The 9,802-nt window shown below is 40.4% G+C and overlaps 1 long non-coding RNA gene and 1 pseudogene across 1 annotated transcript; both read left to right on the top strand.

Moving 5' to 3' along the window:
* The first annotated feature begins 1,438 nt into the window (after positions 1-1,438).
* LOC116283376 (uncharacterized) lies at positions 1,439-4,980 on the top strand. The gene is made up of 3 exons (XR_004192986.2): positions 1,439-1,555; positions 1,721-2,024; positions 4,602-4,980. It is a non-coding gene; the product is annotated as an uncharacterized lncRNA (long non-coding RNA).
* Positions 4,981-6,832: 1,852 nt separating this feature from the next.
* LOC102525344 (small ribosomal subunit protein uS2 pseudogene) lies at positions 6,833-8,639 on the top strand (annotated as a pseudogene).
* The last annotated feature ends 1,163 nt before the right edge of the window (positions 8,640-9,802 follow it).

The following is a 9,802-nucleotide window of genomic DNA, read 5'->3' as shown; positions in this document are numbered from 1 at the left end:
CTGCCACATCAGTAAACAAAGGATGTGGTGGCAACCAAGCCCTCAGCCACCCCAGAGGCCCCTCCTGCACGGTGCGCCCCACCCCGCCCAGGGGACTCAGGATCCTGGCCCTGGACAGTTAAAGTGCAGATCAAAGGATTGATTTCAATGAGCCCAGACTCTCGCATCTTCCCATACATAGAAGAGTGCTAAATTCATTAATTTGAGTTGTCTGGGTTTTCTTTAATTAACAATAATCTTTTGATCTTTCCACTACCTGTTTTTTCTGTTTGTTTGTTTTGGTTTTTTTGGTTTTTGGCTTCTTAATTGGCTCCACTAACTTTTTTTTTAATTGAAGTATAGTGGTGTTTACAGTATTGTGTGAATTTCTGGTGTACAGCATAATAATTCAATTCTACATATACATATGTTCCTTTTCATATTCTTTTTCATTGTAGGTTATTACAAGGTATTGAGTATAGTTCCCCGTACTATATGGTAGGACCTTGTTGTTTATCTATTTTATATATAGTAGTTTGTATCTGCAAATCCCCAACTCCAGATTTATCCCTCCACCCCTACACCTTTCCCTCCTAGTAACTATAAGTTCATTTTCTATGTCTGTGACCAAAGACCTGTTTTTTGTTTTTGTTTGCAGAAACTCCTACATATCCTGGCTCCTCCCTTACCTCTTTGGAACAGACCCTCAGAGCTATCCTAGAGGCTGTCTCCCAGGCTTAAGTCCTCATTTTGTCCACCAGATAAAACATAATTCTCAGCTTTTAGGTTGTGCATTTTTTTCCAGTGGACAGTCATTTGTAACAACATATTATTTCATTTTTGGGAGGTTGTTTTTCTGAAAAGTTTAATTATACTTCATATTACTGAAACTATATACTAATTGAAAATATAAAAGCTTATTAAAAGACCCAGTTGAAAAATCATTCCATTTAGAAAATCATGACAATGCTAATATTCTTTGAACGAATATCAGATTCTAAATTACTTCATCTGTAATCTGTATCCTGTGAAAACCAAAATCCAGAATCACTGTTTGCTTTCTAATAGAACATTTACCAGTTCATTTCCAGTATTTTAGTAAATCTATGAAATTACAACAATTAGTAGATACTAGGAAAGAAACTGAGGGAAACCTCTCTCAGTGACCGACTATTCGTCAATGCTTCTTACATTTTTTTCTGTTCTTTTGAAAAAAACGCATGCCTCTTCCTGACTTAGCAAATCACTCACTTGCAAAAATAAATTTCTTAATAGTACAACCCGTGATTAAATGAGCAGACAAGAAATATTTTATATACCAAAAGCTCTAAATGTTCTAAGATACATGTGATGAGGTAATTCTACAGGAAAAGTTACATGTGACATGACCCTTTAATTCTGGAGAAGTCTATCCCCACGATAGAGTTTGCTCTATAGAGAGCAGTATTACCCAGAAGTCCTGCATTACATCCTTCACGTGTCGAGCTTTGAGAACTAACTCAAAGGCGCAGAAGAGACTAAGACTTTCAAAGCCTTCACCGTTGCTGGCCAGAGAGGCCCTCATTCCATCTGACAGGTACAAATCATGCTTAGAATTTTAAAGAATCTCTTGAAACTCTCCTCATAATGTTTTCTGATGACCGACGTAGAAGCTGAACAGGGTTACAGAGAGGTTAAGACCCTTGCAGTTCACACAGCTAATTGGTGTTTGCTGATAATCACTTTTTATTTCTATGAAAAGGAACTCGAGAACAGATGGACTTGTGCCCTATTTGATCACCCTTCCCGGGATGACTGACTCTATCTCCTACGTCAGGAAAACTGCTGCAGATTGCCCAGCAACACCTCTGATCCGGGGACCTGGGAAAGAAGAACTCAGCCTGGCAGCCACTGTTTATGGCTGGGCTGGAAGCAATGTGACTTAGGGGCCAGGGGCCAAGAAACTTGATGTAGAAGGAATTTCACGTAACAGCTGAGATGTCATTCCCTCCCGTGAGGTCCTTTTAATGACTGTGCAGAGACACTGCAACGCCTGACAAAGTGAGGTAAGCTGGCGTCTAGTTCACCAGGAGTGTCTCAAAAGGGACACAGAAATGTCAGCATTTGGGGATCAGAAAGTGCACATCATGCTTAAGGTGGGGAACCAGCCCTGGCTGCTGGCTTCCCTGGCCACTAAAGTCGACCTGGGAAGAATTTTAAGTCACACAATTTTGTTAAAATATTACCAGGATGGTCTCAGCAGCTTTGTAAACCATTTGACAGCACTGGCAAGGATCTCTTTCTGGGCTCTGTTTTTATTCCATTTGTGTACGTGTCTGTCTTTATGCAGGTACTGCAGTTTTAATTGCTAAAGTTTACAGTGAGTTTTGAAATGAAGGCGTGTGCACCCTCCAGCTTTGTTCTTTCCCAACATGATTTTGGCTATTTGAGGTCCCTTGAGATTCTGTATGAATTTTTGGATGGATTTTTCTGTTTCTGCAAAATTGTTGTTGGGATTTTGATGGAGATTGCGTTGAGCCTGCAGGTCACTTTGGATTGTGTTGTCATCTTAACACTATTGAGTCTTCCAGTGAACAGAGGATATCTTCCCGTTTATCTGTGTCTTCTCTGACTTCTCCCAGCAGCGCTACTCAGTTCTCATCGCTCGTTGCTTCACTTGCTCCGTCTCCTTGGGGAGGCTGATTCCTAGCTCCTTAGCACTGTGCTCGTTGTGATGCACCTGTGAATGTGGCTTAATTTCCCTTTTTGATGGCCCATTATTAGTGTATGGAAGTGTAACTGATCTTGTTTTATTGTGATTTTGTGTCCTACCACTTTCCTGAGTAACTTTATAAGCCTTGTTCCTGATTTGAGAGGAGGAAAAGTTTTGAGTCTTTTTTTTTTTTTTTTTTGGAAAGTTTCGAGTCTTAACCACTGAGTGTGATGCCAGCTGTGGGTTTTCATAAACGCTTATTATTTTGACATAGTTTCCTGCTATTCCTACTTTATTCAGTACTGTCATCATCAAGAGATGATGAATTTTGTTAAATTCTTTTTCTGCATTATTGAGATAATGAAGTGCTTTTTTCTTTTCATTCTTTCAATTGATTTTAAAGATTTACAATTTTAAAATCTGAATTCAGTTTGCTAGTACTGTGTGGCGTATTTTTGCATCAATATTTATAAAGGATATTGGTCTTTAGTTTTCTCTTCTTGTGTCTTTGTCTGGCTTTGGTATCAGGTTGTGGTAGCCTCATACAATGGATTAAGAAGTGTTTGCTCCCCTTCAGTTCTTTCGGATAATGTTAGCTCTTCTTTAACTGTTTGGTAGAATTCACCAGTAAAGACGTCTGGCCCTGGGCTTTTCCTTATTGCAAGGTTTTTGATTACTGAAGTCAATCACTCTATTAGGAGGTTAATCAGGTTTTCTGTTTCTTCATGGTTCAGCTTTTGTGTGTGTGTGTGTGTGTATATGTATGTGGTTTCTTTCTATTTTTTTAAATTGAATTATAGTCAGTTACAGTGTGCCAACTTCTGGTGTACAGCATCCCAGTCATGCATATACATACGTTTATTTGTTTTCATATTCTTTTTCAAAAAGATTGTTTACTATGTCTGCGGGTCTGTTTCTGTTTTGTAGATGAGTTCATTAGTGTCCTCTTTTTTCTTTTTTAGAGTCCACATATAAGTGATCTCATATGGTATTTTTCTTTCTCTTTCTAGCTTGCTTCGCTTAGAATGACATTCTCCAGAAACATCTCCAGTTGCTGCAAATGGCGTTATGTAGTCGGTTTTTATGGCTGAGTAGTTTTCCATTGTATAAATATGCCACAACTTCTTTATCCAGTCATCTGTGGATGGACATTTAGGCAGTTTCCATGTCTTGGCTACTGTAAATAGTGCTGCTATGAGCATTGGGTGCAGGGTTCCTTCTGGATATGTGCCCAGGAGTGGGATTCCTGGGTTAGACCTTTGTTCATTTCTCATGTAAGCATTGATAGCTATAAATTTTCCTTCTAGTGCTGCTTTTGCTGTAGTTTTGGTGTGTTGGGTGTTTATTTTTATCTGTCTCAATATATATTCCAATTTCCCTTGTGATTACTCCTTTGACTCTTTGACGCTTAAAGAGTGTAGTGTTTGGGGAAAAAAAAGAGTGTGATGTTTAATTTTCACATATTATGAAGTTTCTAGTTTTCTTAATGGGTGTGAAACGTGGTATCTTACTGTGGTTTCCATGTGCCTTTCCCTAATCACTAGTGATGCTGAGCATCTTTCACGTGCTTTTTGGCTACTTGTACATCTTCTCTGTAAGAAGTGTCTATTCAAGTCCTTCGCCCATTTTTAAATTAGGCTGTTTCTTTGTTTTTGAATTTTTGCTCTCTCTGTCTTGTGGATTATAACCCTTAGTCAGAAGCATGATGAGCAAACACTCTCTCCCCTCTGTGGGTTGCCCTGTTCTCTGTTGATGGTGTCCTTTGATGTGCAGAAGTTTAGCTTTTTATGAAGTTTGATTTTTCTGTATTTTCTTTTGTTGCCTGTGTCTTTGGTGTTATGTAAAAGAAACCATTGCCAAATTCAAGGTCATGATGATTTAGCCCTATGATTCTTTCTAACAGATTTTTAATTTTATCTCTTACATTTAGGTTTTAGATCCTCTTGGAATCAAACGTTGTATATGGTGTTAGGTAAGGATCCAATTTCATTCTTTTGCATGTGAATATCCAGTTTTGCCACCACCATTTGTTGAAAAGACTGGAAGATGAAAACATCTTTCAGTCCATGAACACGGGATATCTTTCCATTTGTTTGTATCTTCTGTAATTTTTTCAGCAATGTTTTTGTCATTGTCAGTGTAAATGTCTTTCACCTCCATAGTTAAATCTATGCCTAAGTATTTTATCATTTTTGTTGCTATTGTATGTGGAATTGATTTCTTAATTTTCTTTCCAGATTGTTCATAGTTAGTGTATAGAAATGCAACTGATTTTTGTGTACTGATTTTGTATCTTGAAATTTACTAAATTAGCTTTAATATCCCTTCAACCCCTGCCCCTGTCATGGAATCTTTACGGCTTACTTCATATAAGAGTCTGTGAACAGAGATTGTTTTACTTCTTCTTCTTTTTTTTTTTTTTAACCAATTTGGATGCCTTTTATATCTTTTTCTTGCCTAATTGTTCTGGGTAGAGCTTCCAATCCTGTGTTAAGCAAAAGCGGGGGGAAAACAGACTCCTTCTCTTATATTTGCTCTTAGGGGAAAAACTTTAAATTTTTCACTGCTGGTTGATTTTTCTACATGGATTTCATTATGCTGAGATAGTTACCTTCTATTTTTAGTATATTTTGTGTGTTTATCATGCAAAGGTGTTAATTTTGTCAGATGCTTTTCCTGCATCATTTGAGATGATCATGTATTTCTTCCCCTTGGTTCTGTTCATACAGTGTCTTCAAGTTTTGTATATTGGAACTTCCTTCATTTCAGGAATAAATCACAATTGGTCACAGTGTATAATCCTTTTAATATGCCGCTGGGTTCAGTTTCCTATATGGTCAAGTGATTTTCCAGACGGACGCCAAGTCTGTTCAATGGGGAGAGGACAAGTGATGATGGCAAAACTGGACACCCACGTGAGAAATAGTGAAGTTGGATTCTTTTTCTGTTTTATGTGGTGAAAAGTCAATAACACTGTTCTGCAACAGACCTCTAGAACTTTTTCATCTTGCAAAACTGAAATGATGTCTATTGAGAAATTTCCCTTTTCCCTCTCCCCTGGGTCTGACAACCACGAGTCAACTTTCTGTTTCTAAGGTTTGACCACTCTAGGCACCTCGGAATCATGCAATGTTTGTCTTTTTGTGACGTGCTTATGCCACTGAGCAGAATGTCAAGTCACCCATACCGTAGAATGAGAAGGATTCCCTTCTCTGAACATGAATGATGTCTCACCATCTGTATGTGCAGTTCAATATTTCTGTTTCTCCTTTCAGCCACTGGAGGACCTTTATATTGTCTCCATCTCTTGGCTATTGTGAACAGTGCTGCTGTGTTTACATCCTGAAGTGGGATTGCAGCGGCGTATGCTAGTAACATTTTACATTTTTTGAAGATCCTTCTTGCTGTTTTCCATGGTGGCTGCAGTTTTACATTCCCAACAATGTTGCATGAGATTTCCAATTTTATTTTATTACATTAAGAACACTTAACCTGAGACCTACCCTCTTAACAACTGTGAAGCATACACTGTGTTAGAGGAGTCAGTATATTCTGTGTGTCAACCCTGTATCGGGTACCTGGTTTGCCAATGCTTCCTCTCATTATGCACGTTGCCTCTTCGTCCTGTCGGTTCTTTCCCTGCCAGCTTGGCTATTTTTCCTCTGTTGCCTGTGCCTTTAGTGTCACATCCAAGAAACCATAGCCAAATCCAACACCATGAAGTTTTTCCCCTATGTTTTCTTCTAGGAGTTTTATAAGTTTCAGGTCTTACATTTAGGCCTTTAATCCATTTTGAATTAATTTTTTTATATGGAGTAAGATGAGGGTCCAACTTCTTTTTTTCATACGTGGATATCCAATTTTTCTAACACCATTTGTTGAAGAGGCTGTTAAAAGGTAAAGTGAGGCATGTTAAAATTTTTAAGAGTTTATTTGAGCAAAAAGCAATTCAAATTGGGAAGCATCCAATCTGGCACATAGAAAGGGGCTTCAAGAAACTGCACAAAATGAAAGACTTTTACAGGCAGAAGGCAGCTGGAACAAGGACATTACACCAGACAGACTGCACAGGAGCACGTGGGTTCTTTGCAAAGTCACTTTCCTACAGCGGATGGCTGGGGTCTGTGAGGTAGATGACTTAACTAGTAAGTAATCTAGGGAATGCAGGTGCTTCTGACTGACAAGTATAAGATTCCATTTCCAGGAGCTCTGGAACTGTAATTACGTCTCAGTTTTGTGACCTGGGGCTTAGCATAAGCAACTGCATTTGAACCTTTGCACCCTACACTTGAGGTTCTTTTCTGGGTCCCCTATTGGCTCCACTGGTCTGCACTGCTGTCTTTATGGCAGGACCACACTGTTTCCATGACTGGGGCATTGTGGTATGTTTCAAAGTCAGGAAGTGTGAGTCCTCTGCTTTGTTTTTCTTTTAAAGTTAGAGTTTCATCTTACATCATATATAGAAATTAACTTATATGGATCAAAACCCTCCCCTGAAGTGCTAAAACTATAAAACCCTTAGAATAAAACTTGAGGGGATAGCTTCTTGACATTGGCTTTGGCAATGATTTTTTAGATATGATACCAGAACCATAGGCAACGGAAGCAAAAATAAATAATAGCACTACATCAAAATTTAAAACTACTTGGGGGAGGGTATAGCTCAAGTGGTAGAGCGCATGCTTAGCATGCATGAGGTGCTGGGTTCAATCCCCAGTCCCTCCTCTAAAAAAAATAATAAATAAACCTAGTTACTGCCCCCCACCAAAATAAAATAATTAAATAATACAATAATAAACAAAATATAAAGCTATTTAAACAAAATTTAAAACTACTGTGCAGCAGGGAGGGTGTAGTTCAGTGGTAGAGTGTGTGCCTGGTGTGCACGGGTTCCTGGGTTCCATCCCCAGCACTTCCATTAAGTAAACAAATAAATCTAATTAGCTTCCCCACCAAACAAACTGCTGTGCAGTAAAGGAGACAATCAACAGTGAAAAATCAACCTATAGGGTGAGAGAAATATTTATAAGCATATATCTGGTAAAGGATTAATATCTAGAACATGTGAAGAGCTCCTTCTTTCCACGCTGCCCAGAGAGGGGTCTGTACGGCGTTGTTCTGGGTTCCCATTGTGACCTGAAGGGAAACTCTCACAATGTCCAGAGCCCTGATACCCTGAAAATGAAGGAGGAGGGTACTCAAATTCCTTGCAGCAGGAACCCACTTAGGCGGTACCAACCTTGCCTTCCAAGTGGAACAGTATATCTACTCCCTGATGGCATCGACATCACAGAGCTGAAGAGAACCTGGGAGAAGCGTCTGCGGCAGCTCGTGCCACTGTTACTATTGAAAACCCAGCTGATGTCGGTGTCACATCCTCCAGGAATACTGGACAGTGAGCTGTGCTGAAGTTTGCTGCTGCCACGGAGCCACGCCTGCTGCTGGCCACTTCGCACCTGGAACCGTCACTAACCAGATCCAGGCAGCTTTCCAGGAGCCGAGACTTCTGGTGGTTACTGATCCCAGGGCTGACCACCAGCCTCTCACCGAGGCACCTCACGTTAACCTGCCTGCCATCACCCTGTGTAACACGGACTCCCTTCTGCACTAGGTGGACATCTCACTCAGTGGGTCTGACGTGGTGGATGCTCTCCGGGAGGTTCTGCGCATGCGCGGCACCCTCTCCTGGGAACACCCTTGATCTCTACTTCTACAGAGATCCTGAAGAGATTGAAAAGGAAGAGCAGGCTGCAGCTGAAAAGGCCGTTACAAAGGAGGAATTTCAGGGTGAATGGACGGCTCCCACTCCTGAGGCGGTGGACTGGTCCAAAGGCGTGCAGGTGCCCTCTGTGCCTGTTCAGCAGTTCCCTACCGAAGACTGGGGCGCTCAGCCCGCCACGAAGACTGGTCTGCACCTCCTGCTGCTCAGGCCACCGAATGGGTCGCAGCAACCACTGAGTGGTCATAAGCTGTTCTTTCCACAAACTCTTAAAATGGAAATAGGTTGATGGAAAATAAACAGTTTCTAAAATAAAATAAAATAAAATAAAGAGCTCCTTCACAGCAATTATGTACATTCACAAATGTGTTTGCGATTCCTATGAACTATGGACCTGGAGATCCTCATACTAAGGGAAGTGGGCCAGAAAGAGAAAGAAAATACCATATGATACCACTTATATGTGGAATTTAAAAAATAAAATAAGAGAATCCAGCTTAGAGGGTCATTGGAGAACAGCTTTTAACCTAAAAAAGCAAATAAAGCATGATTAATTAATTACATTCATTACAAATTCAATCATAAAGGACAATATATATTAATTATATATTATGATAAATATAAACTATTAATAGCAAACTACTTTATAGTTTTCTAATTTATCACTTTCTGAATCTTATGCAAATTGTGTCTCCTCACATTACCAATACAAGATTGGTGAAAGACACTGAAAAAATAAAAATCCCTATGAACTAAACTGTGACACAGGGCTGGAGAGGGGCCACCCCCGAGGTGGGACAGTGAAGGAGTATTTGTATCCCTGCCAGCTGAGCGCAAACGGCTTCTGCTGAGCCTCACTGACAGACATGCTGCTCTTTCTCACCTTTTAGTTCTTACTCCCAAGTCAGGGGACCGGTAGGGGGAGGCAGTCACTTGCTGAGTTTGTTCCAGTTACACATTATGAAACTGAGGGAAAAACTCAGGATGTGTTTGGGCCCACTATAGGACTGAAACTCCACTGATCGCCTGACCTCTGGAAGCCTGGACTCTGATGGGGGGCCACAGTGACATAGTGGGTCTCTCGGAGTCGGTGTTAGTTCAGAATCAGTGTCCAGTGGTCCCTGAAAGATCTGATTACCTCCTTTTCCCCAAAACACAGTTACCCTGGTAAAAGGCCACAGGTCCTGCTGGTGAAGGCTGGGAGGAAGATAAACAGTATAAATTTGGGACAGGGCGCCAGGGTCCTTCCTCATGAGGACCTGTCCTCTCCTCCACTCAAGGGGCCCTGGGTCTGTAAATTAGCTCAGGTGGGAATTGATTGAGGGACCCATGACCCTCTGATTTATGATTCAGGTTAGACTTTAATTCAGTTGACCTAGATGTGTTCTAATGATACAGATCAGGTAAGAATT

The sequence above is a fragment of the Vicugna pacos genome, chromosome 14 (assembly GCF_048564905.1).
Source record: "Vicugna pacos chromosome 14, VicPac4, whole genome shotgun sequence".
Classification (NCBI taxonomy): Eukaryota; Metazoa; Chordata; class Mammalia; order Artiodactyla; family Camelidae; genus Vicugna; species Vicugna pacos.
Note: the sequence above shows the minus strand (reverse complement) of the source record. Positions and strands in the feature narration are given on the sequence as shown.